Below are 14481 nucleotides of genomic sequence, written 5' to 3'. Positions count from 1 at the left end.
ACTCTCAGTGACAGACTATCGAGTATAGAGCTGAGCGGCTCTATAGTCAGGTATAACAAGGTATAGGCTCAACATGTATATGCACATGACATATGAATATAGAAAGCGGTAAATCATATATCATGCCATATAATAATGCCAAATAAATGCAACATATAAAAATGTATACTCGCTGGCAATCTCAGTCAATGTGTACGTACCTCTAGGCTAGTTCAAGTATAGTAGGATCCTAGGTTCCAAGCCTATATTCAAAAGTTCACCGTATCACTACATAAATTCTATAAGCCTTAACTAAGCTAATAAGTACTCCCAAAACTTAAATAGATTCTCGGACCATACCTTCGTCCGTAGTTAGCCCTTTGGAGTCGCTAGTCCCGAATGACTATAACCACACCTTGGTTATTCCAGAACCTCTATTATAACCGATAGGGCCCTCAAGTGTATATCTCACACTATATAACTGTAGAAGGAAACTCGGGAATTCGTATTTCAAAATGAAATCGAACGAGCACTATTTATAGGCAAAATTCCCGGCCAGGATCGGAACTTCCGATTTCTGGATCGGAGCTTCCGATCCAGCTCATTGCGTGCATGCAAGACACGCCAGGATCGGAACTTCCGATCGGGCGATCGGAGCTTCCGATCTGCTCTACGTTCAACACTTGTCAAAACTCGCGGCTGAGTCATCGAGCATTGCTGGCAGCTGGAGATCGGAACTTCCGTTCGTGGATCGGAGCTTCCGATCTCGGTGCTTCCGCTGAGCATCCGAAGTGGCTGGGATCGGAGCTTCCGATCTGGGTTAGGAGCTTCCGATCCGGCCCAAAGTCAAAAGCCCAAATTCTCTTCCGAAGTCCAATAACACTCCGAAATTGATTAATTACCAACCCTTAAACATATTATTATCTTAAAATGAAATTTGGGTTACTACATTCTCCCCACCTTTAGATATTTCATCCGCGAAATAACATCTAAAGACAAAATCAAGATAAGAATATGAAACATCAAATCATGTTTTATTACAACAACTGTAATTACATATTACATGGTAAATCAAAAGTACAAAGCAAACAACTCAGGATATTTCGCTTGCATACGACTCTCAGTTTCCCAAGTTGCTTCTTCAACGCCTCGGCGCTGCCACTGTACCATCACAAGTGGTATAGTCTTGTTCCGAAGAACTTTCTCCTTCCTGTCTAGGATACGGATTGGTCGTTCAACAAAAGACAGATCTGGCTCTAGCTGAATATCAGTAGACTGAATCACATGAGATTCATCAGCTATATACTGTCGAAGTAACGACACATGAAAAACATTATGTATACTGGAAAGATTTGGCGGTAAAGCCAAACGATATGTAACATCTCCGATCTTCTCCAGTATCTGGAAAGGCCCAATAAAACGAGGAGACAACTTGTCTTTCACGCCGAATCTCATCACCTTCCTGAAAGGTGATACTCAAAGGAACACATATTCACCAGGCTCAAACTGAAGTGTCCTGCGGCGAATATTAGCATAACTGGCTTGTCTATCTTGAGCAAATTTGATCTTATGCTTGATCAATTCTACCTTGTCTACAATCTGCTGCACCAATTCAGGACCCTCGACTTGTCGTTCCCCGACTTCATCCCAAAATAACGGAGTACGACATCGTCGACCGTACAATGCCTTGAAAGGTTCCATATCAATACTATATGATAACTGTTATTATAGGCAAATTCGATCAAAGGTAACTGATCCTGCCAAGATAAGCCAAAATCCATGACAGAAGAACGTAGCATATCCTCCAGCATACGAATCGTCCGTTCTGACTGCCCGTCAGTCTCCGGATGATATGCAGTGCTCAAACTCAGAGTAGTACCCAACGCCTCCTAAAAACTACCCCAAAAACATGAGGTAAATCGCGGGTCTCTATCACTGACTATGCTCACTGGAACCCCATGTAATCGCACTATCTCCTGGATGTATAAACGTGCCATGCGATCATAAGAATATTCCTGGTTATAAGGAATAAATTGTGCTGATTTTTTCAAACGGTCAACGACAACCCAGATAGCATCACACTGACGTAACGTCATAGGCAAGTGGGTAACAAAGTCCATAGTCACGTGCTCCCACTTCCATTCGAGAATCTCAAGATTCTGCAGTAATCCACCTGGTCGTCGATGTTCAGCCTTGACCTGTTGAAAAACTAAACATCTCGAAACAAATTGATACACACTTCTCTTCATCCCTTTCCACCAGAATGTAGTTCGCAAGTCCTTATACATTTTCATGCTTCCAGGATGAACTGATAATCGACTCCTGTGAGCTTGAGATAGAATATCGTTCCTGAGCTCCGCATCATTAGGTACAACCACTCGATTAGATAGGCACAATAAATCATCTGCCTGAAAATGGAATCCAGATGTATTAACTCCATTGGCCAGACGTGCCAAACGCTGAGTCTTAACATCAGATATCTGAGCATCTCTGATCCGAGAATACAATGCTGGCTCAGATAGAATAGTATACAATCGAATCTCATTTCTCCCTTTCTTGTGCTTGAGCGTAAAACTCAATGAACAGCACTCTTGAATCATATGAGATATTTCATTAGTCTGAAGTGCAGAAAGTCTCACATGCCGACTCAAGGCATCAGCAGTAAGATTAACAGAACCTGGATGATATTTGATTTCACAATCATAATCCTTTAGAAGATCCATCCAGCGTCTCTGTCGCATATTCAACTCCGCCTGAGTGAATAAATACTTCAAACTCTTGTGATCCGTGAATATCTCAAATTTCTCGTCATAAAGATAATGCCTCCAAATCTTGAGCGCAAATACAATGGCGGCTAACTCGAGATCATGTACTGGATAATTACTCTCATGCTTCTTCAACTGTCGAGAAGCATAGGCAATAACATGTCCATGCTGTGTCAGAACACATCCTAACCCCTGACCAGAGGCATCAGTATAGACAACATAACCTCCTGATCCAGAAGGTAGAGCTAGCACAGGTGCAGTAGTAAGACGTCTACGCAGCTCGTGAAATGACTCCTCACAATCCGAGGACCATATGAAGGAAACATCTTTCCAAGTAAGCTGATTCAAAGGCTTGGCCAACTATGAAAAATTCTCGATGAACCGACGGTAATATCCAGCTAGACCCAAGAAACTATGAATCTTAGCAACCGTCGTCGGACGAGACCAGTTCAGCACTGCCTCAATCTTACTAGGATCAACAGATATCCCTTCATTAAAAATCACATGACAGAAAAACACTACCCGATCAAGCCAGAATTCACACTTGCTCAATTTCGCATATAGCTGCTTATCTCGCAATGTCTGTAAAACAATCCTTAGATGCTGTGCATGCTCATCCTTATCATGAGAATAGACAAGAATATCATCAATGAAGACGATGACAAATCTATCCAGATACTCTTGAAATATCTGATTCATCAGATTCATGAAGACTGCCGGTGCATTCATCAAACCGAATGGCATCACCAGAAATTCATAATGCCCATATCTGGTCCTGAAAGCAGTCGTAGATATATCTGAGTCTCGTACCCGCATCTGATGGTATCCAGATCTCAGATCTATCTTCGAGTAAACAGAAGTACCCTGTAGTTGATCGAATAGATCATCAATCCGCGGCAAAGGATACTTATTCTTGATGGTGACACGATTCAACTGCCTGTAATCAATACATAATCGCATCGATCCATCCTTCTTCTTGACAAATAAAACAGGTGCTCCCCACGGAGAAACACTCGGATAAATATATCCCTTATCAAGAAGATCCTGTAACTGCTGTTTCAATTCCCTCATCTCTGACGGTGCCAGATGATAAGGTGCTTGGGATATAAGCGTAGTTCCTGGTACTAGTTCAATACCAAATTCAACCTCTCGAACCGGAGGAAAACCAGGAATCTCATCAGGTAATACGTCAGGAAACTCACTGACAACCGGTAACTGATCAATACCCATACTACTCGTGGACATATCAACTGCATAGATGAGGTAGCCCTCCCCACCTGACTCCAAGACATGACATGCCTTCAGAGCCGAAACAAGTGGCATCGGAGGTCGCGCACCCTCACCATAAAAATACCAGCTTCACCCTCATCCGAATGAAACTGTACCAGACGCTGATAACAATCCACAGTAGCGTGATACAAAGTCAGCATATCTATTCCCAAGATACAGTCAAAATCTGACATCGCTAATATCATCAAATTAGCTGCTAACACATTACCCTCAAACTCCAGAAGGCAACCCATCACTAGACGCTTAGTTACTATCTCTTGCTCCAACGGAGTAGATACAACTAAATCCATATCTAATGATACATAAAGTAATTTATGTCTCTTAACAAAGCGACTAGAAATAAAGGAATGCGATGCTCCAGTATCAATTAATACAAGTGCAGGAATACCACATAACATAAAGGTACCTGCCAACATGCGATCGCTTCCCTCTGTAGCCTGCTCCTGAGACAGAGCAAACAACTGCCCTTGAGTCTGGGGACGATATCCAGAAGAACTCTGTGGTGCTGGCTGCTGACGTGGAACAATAGAAGCCTGAGATCCAACTTGTGATCCCGATCCACTAGCAGAACCCATACGCTGAGGACAATCCCTCCGCAGATGTCCCTGCTGACCACAAATATAACAAGCATCAGTAGCTCTCCGACATGAAGCTGCAGGATGCTTCCCTCCACAATGACTACAAAACTCTTCCTTCTTCTTCTTCTTCCCAAAACGGAACATACCTCATGAACCACGAGATCCAGATGAAGTAGTAGGAGTAGAAGAAGACGTAGGTCCAGATTGCACAACAGATTGAGCTCGAGGCTCAAAAGATCCACTAGGCTGTCCTGGCATCATCAACTGTGCCCGCCTGTTGCTAGTCTCCACAAGACGGCAACGGTTCACCAAAGTCTCAAAAGATACCGAGTCATCACAGACGACAACCTGAGAGTAGATATCTTGATTCAAACCTTGTAGAACTATATCATACTTCGACGCATCACTCTCATTGATATGAGGACTGAAAGGTAGCAGATCAAGAAATCATTGCTGATATTGATCAATAGTCATTGATCCTTGCCTCAGAGTAAGCAACTCCATAGATCGTGCTTGGCGAACAGCCGGAGGAAAATATAGTTTCTGGAACTCCCAACAGAAATCCCCCCAAGTCACCTGTCCTCTCTTAGTACGTGCCTGAGCAGCTTTGGCATCCCACCAAAAACGCGCTCGATCCTCTAGAACAAATTCTAGAACTTCCAATTTCTGATCCTCAGTACAATCGAAAGCACTAAAAGTACTCTCGAGTTTAGACATCCAACTTCTCGCCTATTCTCACCTCCCACCAAAGGTTTCGGTCCTACTTGCATGAACTTATTGATAGAGTAGCGACGTCTACCCTCATGATGACGATATTGATCATCATGATGGCGGTGATGACGATGATGATGACCACCTCCCTGGCCAACATTTCCGTGACTCTCGTCAGCCATATCCTGAAAAGAATTGCACATTAAAATCCCAAATGCGCAAGAATTACTCAAAACTAAACTAAATCCCAAGTACTAATCCCAAAATCTAAGCATGCTCTGATACCAAAAATGTAGTGACCCTGCATGGAATCACCTACTAACTGGCAACTAATAGCATGCATTTAATACAGAAAAATACTTAACAGAGTAAAAACGTGCGGAAACATAATCCATAAATTACATATCAGCTTAGTAACATAATCCAGGCTTAAATCTGTAGTGATACAACCAAATCGAAACCTTAAACAGTAAACATTATACAGCTATATCAAATCCTATTGTATAATAAAATCTTCAAGGCTCCTGCTCTCTAGTCCTGCCTTGAACTACTAGCTCCGTCCATCCTGCGACCTGCCCCATGGAATAGGGTGTCCAAGATAACAACTAGGACGTGAGCGCTAACGCCCAGTACATAGACATGAGTAAACATATGTATATAATGCATGAAACATGATGACTGGTACAGGGTCATCTGAAAAGTCATGCTCAGAACCGGCGCCACATGAGTGCTGCCACCGCACGGATCAACCTCTGGGTGCAACCACACTCGTCCAGTACACCAGAGTAGACAGACATAAATGCCCCCGCCGTCGCGGTACTCTCAGTGACAGAATATCGAGTATAGAGCTGAGCGGCTCTATAGTCAGGTATAACAAGGTATAGGCTCAACATGTATATGCACATGACATATGAATATAGAAAGCGGTAAATCATATATCATACCATATAATAATGCCAAATAAATGCAACATATAAACATGTATACTCGCTGGAAATCTCAGTCAATGTGTACGTACCTCTAGGATAGTTCAAGTATAGTAGGATCCTAGGTTCCAAGCCTATATTCAAAAGTTCACCGTATCACTACATATATTCTATAAGCCTTAAATAAGCTAATAAGTACTCCCAAAACTTAAATAGATTCTCGGACCATACCTTCGTCCGTAGTTAGCCCTTTGGAGTCGCTAGTCCCGGATGACTATAACCACACCTTGGTTATTCCAGAACCTCTATTATAACCGATAGGGCCCTCAAGTGTATATCTCACACTATATAGCTGTAGAAGGAAACTCGGGAATTCGTATTTCAAAACGAAATCAAACGAGCACTATTTATAGGCAAAATTCCCGGCCAGGATCGGAACTTCCGATTTCGGGATCGGAGCTTCCGATCCATCTCATTGCGTGCATGCAAGACACGCCAGGATCGGAACTTCCGATCGGGCGATCGGAGCTTCCGATCTGCTCTACGTTCAGCACTTGTCAAAACTCGCGGCTGAGTCATCGAGCATTGCTGGCAGCTGGAGATCGGAACTTCCATTCCTGGATCGGAGCTTCCGATCTCGGTGCTTCCGCTGAGCTTCCGAAGTAGCTGGGATCGGAGCTTTCGATCTGGGTTCGAAGCTTCCGATCCGGCCCAAAGTCAAAAGCCCAAATTCTCTTCCGAAGTCCAATAACACTCCGAAATTGATTAATTACCAACCCTTAAACATATTATTATCTTAAAACGGAATCTGGGTTACTACAAGATGCAACCTGTCATGATCTCCAATGAGATTAGCTCCGATTCTCCAACCAATCTCTGGATCCTTCAAATCACAAAAAGAGCCAGCATTATTCCTATGATTCACACCCTCCAAGAACAAGTGGCGACGCTCATTCGTTCATCATCACGTCTTTTTTTTGGATTTATTCTACCATTATCACTCTCCCTAATACCGGTATCACGGTCAGCATCATTTCTTCTACCACCATTCCTTCGGTCACGAGCGTCAGTATTTCTAGATGGAGGACCAGAACGATTGACACGGTCGGATGGCCCGGGAGAATTCCTCCTCCTTGGAATCCCTTGGGAATTATGATTACCTCGATTCATTGGTGACTCTTTTCTGGACATCTTTGACGAAGTCTTCTCATTTTTCTCTATTCAAGCGCGAACCTCCGCCAAAATTATTTTGTCACCTACAAACAAACACAAAGAAAAAAGAGATAATGATCAATGAATAAATTTAATAAATTTTTAAAAAACACAATTAGAAGAATCCCAAGAAGACGCAAAATACATTTATCAAAATTCAACGTGGACAAAGCATTACCAGTAGGTACCAAACTCCTAGGGTTGACTATTTTGTCAAAAATACCTAAGGATCGACAGTCAAGCTGCAAAGTGCAGTGAGTTTTACCAAGTATGATCTTTCTAGGCCCCAGACTCCAAGTCGTGGGCACCCCCCCCCCCCCCCAATCATAATCCCAAACGTAAAAAAACTCTGAACGCACTCTTTGGAGACAAAAAACGGGATAAAAATTTACAGTCCACACGAGGTTGAAAATAAATATAAGAGTCGGGCATTGAACGACGCACTATGAAGAGCGAGAAAAATAGCTCCGCGGTCGGAATCAATTGAATTTCGCTCATTCTACGGAGAAAACATGAAAATAAAAAGATAGCCCCCGGGGTCAACTGACTAAAACTCACACCAAGCCTACAAACAATTTCTATCAAAATGGCATTAGGAGGAAGCGAAAACCCATAATTAAAATACTCCAAGTAAAAGGCGAAATATCCCGCGGGAGGGCACTGACAAGATTCTTTTTTCAAAATTTTCATAATATGTTTTGTCAATAATTCAAGTTTCTCGCATGAGTTTGAAATTTTCGAATTTCCCAATACACACTCGTCAAACCTCTCCGATAAACCTTCGGATTTACTCCTCTCACAATAGCCAGGTTCACTTAAAATTTTAAGGGAGTCGGACTCTCCGGATCACGTGGCAAAGGGGAGCCTAAATCACTCAAAGGTGAAAAACAGTCATCAGAATCACTATGGTCACTAGACTCCGGATGAGGAGATATATCGCTTCGATTTGCCCATAATAAGGACAATATCTTACCCCGAGGTGGACACCCTGCAAAAGTATATATATATATATATATATATATATATATATAGAGAGAGAGAGAGAGTTTTGATATGCTGCCCACCTCCCGTGCCCACCTCCATATCTACCTATGAGGTGACAATCATCCATTGGATGAACCATTTGTATATGATTCATCTCATCCATTGGATGATTGCCACCTCATAGGTGGGCATGGAGGTGGGCACGGGAGGTGAGCAGCATAGCAAAACTATATATATATATATATATATATATATATATACACAAAATATTTATATCATATACTGCTACCAATCAATGCAATTAATCAAGTCATAATATTTTTAATATTTTGGCAAAAGAAATCAGAATGGGAAACACAATGTTATCACGATTTTATGTTAACATTGAATAATACATTCAAACAAAAACATAAATAATTATTGTTCACATATCACATAAGAATTATATAGCAGAATAAAAAATATATATGCGTATATATGTATGCGGGTATCTGTATATCCATCTATCTTTCGCACGGCCCACAGAATTCGTCACCGCCCGCCATCTAGCCATCTTGCGCTGACTCGCTGACATCTAACCGCCGGAAAAAATCGCGGGCCGCCACTCTTTCTTCTTCGCAGATCTCGAACCGCTGTTCGTCGTTGTCATCTCACAATGGATGGATCTGCTGCTGCCGTTTCGTTCTTCCATAAGATAGGCCGCTGCTGCCTCTCCTCCTCTTCTGGAATTGTTCATCGAAGCTGCATCTCAGCAGGTCCAAAGCCACCGCCTCTGTTCCCGATCTGGAGTTGCAGCGTATTGTTTCTTCTTCGCAGAGCATCGACCACGTGCATTTTTCTCCTCCTTCACATCACATCACCGTATCATCCCCTTTGGAACAGCTACGCGTCGCCTCTTCTCTCTCGATCTGCTGCTATCGTTGCTCCTGTTTCCTTTTTTCACCGCCATCGCCACCTCTCAGATAGTGGGCCGACGATCCATGGAGAAGGTGGATTGATAGATCGATAGGGATTTACTCGTATACGCATATCCGACACACATATTTGTCACATAAATACATCTATATGATTGAATGGGCAAAGAACATTGTACGCACATTCTCACCATGAAAAAGTAGCTCCGGAAGGCAATAACAAACAAAACAAAAAGGGAGTGGAGAGAGAGCAATAAAAGTTGACCAAGAAAAGTAAGGGACACGTGTTGATTATACCTGCCATAGTGTGGTTGTATATACTCTATCAATATTTCGAACACGAACACGCAAATACTGCAAGAGAAAAATAATTTCACGTTAGTAAGTTGTGATGAAAACTATACTGCAGTGCTGAATTTATAATGACAGTAGTTGATAGAGTTCTACTGGAAGTATAAAATTAATATTCTAGTAGGATTTGATTCTTATCCAATTACATGGTGATTATTATTATTCTGCCAGGATTTTAATTCCACTCCATCACAGTCCTAACCTGACCGAGCAGGTCGATCCCCGTAATTTTTGCAGTAGAAAACATTATTCGTTCTCGACAACTAAATTTCTGACAATACTCCAATAAAAATTCTACTCTCGGACCTCTCAACACACGCGACACGCTGTTACACCTAAAAATTCAACTGGGCCTGAGCCCACTCATGAAGCTCCACTCCAAATATTTTTGAGGCTCAAGCTTATTTAAATATTATATATATTTAATTCAAGCAGACCCTGAATTCTACAAAAGCCCATAAGAGGCTCAAGCCCGTGACACTCTCCGACTATCTATAAATAGCTCAAGTCATTTCATTATTAAGGTACACACTTTCTTTAGGACTATAACGTTTTACTCTCGATTATTATTCCTTGAGTAATAACTGACTTGAGCGTCGGAGTGCCTTCAACGGGAACCCTCTTGGCTCATCTGACTTTGTTTTGTGATGTAGGAACAACCCACTGAAGATCTCCCAAGGGAACGTACAAGGACTTATTGATACTCCGGACTTTGCGGAAGCAACGTGTCAAGTACAAGTGATTTTTGGCTACATCAACATTCAAAACTATGACGTAATATTTGAATAAAAATATCACAGATTAAATTTTTCAAATAAAATGGATCCTTTGTCTAAAGTTATCTGTGAATTAGACCCTTCAAACTGGCACTGAGCGCTAAAACTACGACTGGCCTGTTGTTACGATCTACCTCAATATGAGAACAAGGGGATCTCAAATTGGAATGCATATTTCCAGATGTTGAGGCATACATAGATTTTTTTTCTTATTGTTATCTATCTATCTAAAACTGTTAGTGTAATTTAAATTTTTCTCAATTTTATAGGGAACACGCATACATACACAACCATAAAATATGACATTCCTTGAGAAAGTGAAGCCAATACTCAAAGAAAGTAATCTTTTTGCTATTAAAAATGAAATTATTGCACAAAATATTGAAATACAAGTAGACCACAAACAAACAAATGTACGTATGCGAAATTTTTTATGATGGTTTTTCGTCAATTATGTTTGAATTCAAGAGTTTTAGAGATTTGACGAATGCAAATGTGATCGATAAAACATAACTTTTTGGTACATTTTTTCATGTTTTATTAATACATCAAATACTTCATCATTTTTTCTATTAATTATCAAATTTTTATTAACTGTATTTTTTTAATGTTTATGGATCTGACACGTGAATCTAACACTGGTCTTATTGTTGTCTTATTTTTTTCTTGATGTCATAGACATAATGGTTTCAAGAGACTGCCTTCAAAACAGAGAAATTAATGGACGTCATACGAAACTTATTGATTTTTTCATTAAATATTTCGAGTAGATTTCATTTTTCTAATCGTTCCCATTTTATTTGTGGTGAGTAATTTCTTATAGATAATTCAATGTTATATATTTATTATTTGTTAGGAACAACAAATTATCATGCACTTTGTGAGAAAATTTCGTTGATGACATGATCAGATATTTGGGTACGATTGATGAAGAGCCGGTGGTTGTTATTTTTCAAATGTGCCGCGCAAAAAGATTTAAGGGTGAAGTACGCATTTCAAATATATTTTATGTCACCAAGATGATATTAAATGGTAAGTTCGATGAAATATTTAAATTTCAAAACATGTATTTTTATATTACATTGTTTTGTTAAAATTTTAATTTGTCTTTTGTTTTCTTTTACATAATGTTAATGTATTTTTGAATTTAGGATGAATTCAAACTGCAAAACTCCAGCAAATTCATTCAGCACCATGTCATTGTCATCTGCTCAAACTATTATGGAAAAACTCAACAATTCAAAGGATATTTTCCGAACTATCAAAAATATTTCATAAAATGATGAGGTATAATTAAATTTTTTATATTTTTTTGTGAATATTAGATGATTGTATTTATTTATATTATTACCGGCAAAATTTTAACATATCAGTGAATAATTAATATTATTTTTTTACTATTTAAAATTTGGTAGTTTTGGGTAAATGTAAGAATAGTATATGTGGAATCTATTGGAAATTAGTGATATTTTTCATGCAAAAAATATCCCAAGGAAGTTAATGCGGTGAGTGATAAATTTTACTGTGAAAAATATGACCATTTTGATACTAAATAAAACACGAGGTTTGTTCCAAGAAAATATGACCAGATATATATCATGATTAGTCTTATTTTATTCTGATATATACTTATCAAACATATTTTTTAAATATTGATTTACTAGGTTCAGGATTTATGTGAGAATTGTTGACATCACCGGAAATGCAGTTTTCTTACTCTGGGATAGAGACTGCACTGAGCTTATTGGAAAAAAACATTTGAATTGAATACTGAAATGGAAAATCATTTTTTGATTATAAGCTTTTCATAGTATTTTACATTTTTCTTTATAAACGTATAGAAAAAAGTAATCTTCCATATATCATTCTAGGGTATTGATGCAGCAGAAATGCCAAAAGAATTTGAATATATAGTTGATCGAAATATTCTTTTCAAATTTCAAGTGATAACCAATCAGATTCATGGATTTAACAGGAACATACACTGTGATGATATGAAAATGATAGCAGACCCTAATGTTGTGGAAAAATATTCTTGAGAATTTTTTTGAAGCCATAAATAAATACATGATATCTCTAAATCATTCTGTGGAAAGATTGTATTTAACTTCTGATACAGCTTGCCACTCGGATAAAAATGGATTTATTTCATGATGTTCATATCCTTGAATACTTAAATGGAATAAGATGTTATGTAGTACCATATCACGAGTTGAACTTGAAGGTTGGAACTCCGGTTATGTTGTTGCAGAACATAGATCATTCTCTTGGTTTATGCAATAACACTAGATTGATAGTGACGAGGCTCGGACACCATGTTTTGGAAGGACAAATTCTGACTGGAAGTAATGCGGGTCATAAAATGTTTATTCCATGAATGTCGTTGACCCCTTCTGATCCAAGACTTCCTTTTACATTTCAACGAAGACAGTAGTATCATTTGATTGTATCATATGCAATTATAATCAACAACAGCCAGGTTCAATCATTGTCTTGTGTAGGACTTTTTTTTAAGAACCTCGGTTTAGTTATGGTCAGTAGTATGTCAATGTATCTATAGTTACGAATCCTAATAGTCTAAAAATTTTAATATGTGATAGTAAGAGCAATCAGAAAAATTCAACGACAAAAGTCGTATTTAAAGAAAATTTGTAGGATATTGTTTGTGTTTCTAATTGTACGATATATATATATATATATAAATATAATACATTTAGCTCATTTGTATTTCAATTATTTGTTCAAATGCACATGCTTACTGTTGAGAATTAATTTTTGGTGTTTATACGAGCTAAACTGACATCTCTAAAGGAGCCAAACTGAAGAGTTAAACTGCTTCAAACCAACACTAAAGAGAATCATGACTTTATAAAGTAAAAATGTCAAACCGAATTTTCAAGGAAAAGAGTGACTTTATTAATAAAAGCGCTAAACTTTTTTTACCAAGAAAAGCGTGACTTTAAGTTAGCCAAACTAATTTCTTCGAAAAAAAGAGCCAAACTGAACCTTCGCATGAGATACCAGACTGATGTCATGAAGAAAGGTATTAAATTGAGCTACCAAACTGATATTGCGAAGACAAGTACCAAAGAAGTAGACTGATCGATTGAAACACCTTACATAATAATTCAGTCTACCATCGCGACGTGGATTGGATAAAGTTTTCCGTACTCTGACATCCCTGAAACAAAACGCCGCGATCCCAAAAGATGTTGGGCACATAGAATGTCGGTGAAAATGACGAAGCAATGGAAATAATTCAAAATCTATCAGAGACATTTCAAAATTATGACCTTTGGATTCCGAAACCTATAAATAGGCATCTTGATCAATCGAGGAACAATTTTTGGTCCCGTGAACATTTGAACATTCAAGCCTTCACGTCTGTTAAGCAATCTGATTAAGAAACTCAAAGCACAGCACTTAAACAGTTATTCTGATCATTAAAGGATCATTTTTGTGCAAGTTCAAATCGAGTTTGTAATACTTTTATCCTATCAGTCTAGAACTGAAAATGAGTTGTAAGTAGGAGTTCTTAGAAAGACTGTTGTGTGTAAGTCCTAGTCTTGGAGTGGGGTTTTGCAATTATGTTGTAAAATTCAAAGTCTTCTAGTGATATCCTTCCGAGGTGGAAGAAGGGGTGACGTAGGAGTAATTTAAATCTCCGAACATCCATAAACATCTTACTGTGTCTTTTATCAGTCTACCTACAAACTATCAGCCTTTCATACACATTTAGACTAAGTGTTTAGAATCTGCCTCTTGACATATTTTCGCACATTTATTGTTGTCAACTTGGATTAGACACAAAGATAAATTTAAAATTCAATCATCAAACTGATTGAATTCACAATCATCTCATTCAAAAATTTTGAAAGTGCATTCACCCTTCCCACCCCCCACCCCCCCTCTACAATTTCAACCCATCTATCAGCTCTAGACGATGACATATGGTTTGTCATCACTGATGGACCTCTCACCATAACCAAAGTCAA

Source organism: Henckelia pumila, unplaced genomic scaffold (genome assembly GCF_033568475.1).
Source record: "Henckelia pumila isolate YLH828 unplaced genomic scaffold, ASM3356847v2 CTG_466, whole genome shotgun sequence".
NCBI lineage: Eukaryota > Viridiplantae > Streptophyta > Magnoliopsida > Lamiales > Gesneriaceae > Henckelia > Henckelia pumila.
Note: the sequence above shows the minus strand (reverse complement) of the source record.